Source organism: Frankliniella occidentalis, unplaced genomic scaffold, assembly GCF_000697945.3.
Source record: "Frankliniella occidentalis isolate FOCC.00 unplaced genomic scaffold, Focc_3.1 Scaffold43, whole genome shotgun sequence".
NCBI classification, from domain to species: domain Eukaryota; kingdom Metazoa; phylum Arthropoda; class Insecta; order Thysanoptera; family Thripidae; genus Frankliniella; species Frankliniella occidentalis.
This window is the reverse complement of record NW_026267173.1, coordinates 548,619-550,274: the sequence shown is the minus strand read 5'-3', so window position 1 is coordinate 550,274 and position 1,656 is coordinate 548,619.

Here is a 1,656-nt window from a genome sequence, read left to right as displayed (position 1 = left end):
CCCTTAGGACTGTAGCATCCAGAAAGTGGTAGCGGTGGCTCCGGTGGAACTCGCACTCGACATATGCCCTGAGCATTCTCGCTTCGCCCGCAAATTTCCACTCTCCTTGTGTGGCAACGCACCAGAACACTCCGCGGGCTGGGAATTCGCAGTTGGTGGGCAAGAAAGACAGATCTGCTAGCGCGACCTGCATTTTTGCAGATTGGTGGCCAGCAAAGGCTCCTTTCCAGCCCACGTAGTGAATTTACAGTTTGGGCTTGTGATGACAACCTTCCCTGCCCACTGGGCTGGTAACTTCGCGGGTGGTTGGGCCGGGAATTCACAGACCATGTGGGCATGTAAATTCCCAGCCCAGCGCGTGTTCAGGTGCGTTGCCACGCCGGGTCGGTAAAATTCACGCTGGATTTTTTTACCGTGTACGTATACGTGTGTGTGTAAGTGTGAGTGTGCGGGATCCCGCGCGCTTGTGTTTGCCGCCTCCTCAGCCACTACGACCTAGTTTTACGGCGCGACTGGGATGGCCTTCCCCGCTGGTGCGCGCGCGCCCCGCCGCCACGCCCCCTGAGCCTCCTCTACTGTGGCCTGGCTATGCTCTGTCCCGCCAGAGTTTTGGCCCTGCGGTTTCATATCCCTCTCCTGCTTCTGCTCATTCCCGACCGCGTGGTGGGCGTGGGCGAGAGGGGCGCCGCGGCGGCGCTCTCTCCCATCATCAATCCGGCGGAGCGACGTCACGTTATCAAACAACCAACTGGAGAGTCGGGTCGGCGGAGAGACCCCTGACTGACCGGCTGATGGACCGTTGCCGGACGTTGACGTCCCACTCATCTCTTCTTTTACGCCGTTTTCTCATATGCTGACGGAAAAAAGCTAATGTAACGACATATGCCGCTGTACGCACGCGACCTGTATTTAATTTTCAGAAATTATGTCACTTTTTTTTTTACGGGAAATTGTATAAGGATCTTTATTTTTCTGCAACTCATCTCCTAGACTGAAACTACTTTCAAAACATTGCACACACGATTTCACAATCTATTTTGTGACTCATGGTTGCGACTTACATATTGCGAACGCACATTCACATTGCGACTCATGCCTTTTCCCATGGCGTCACCACGCCGAGGCGCGTTGATGTCACTTTTCCAAGGGGATGATGAGTAATCATGGGAGGAGCGCCATCGTCTGACGCCGTGCGGCTTATACGACCCACAAAAAGCGCCTACCCCCTCAATTAGCGCCATTTATTGGCAATATCTGGCTGGCCCCCGCATGCGGTCGGCCTTGACGGCCGCTTGGGGTGGTGGCCTAACCTTCGACCCCCACCCCGCCCACGACACTTGACAGCTCCGCACTAGAGGGCCGCTCGGCCGGGGGCCGCCGCAGCCGGCTCTTAAAGGAGCCATCAAAGCGCTAACATATACCCGAAGAAAGTGGACGAATATCGTAAAGCCGAGTCGGGGCGGCGGCGGGGGAGGCCTGGCCTGGCCGAGGATTACCCGTAATGACGAGCAGCGCGGAGCGGCTGCGGGGGCGTGCTCGGCGGGCGCGCGGGCCGCCCCAAACACACCACATAAAAATGTTTACGCGCAAACATGTGACACAGCAGCGTATCTCTGTTTGATTTGCCAGCAGCCGTTGTGGTGGTGATGGTGGTGG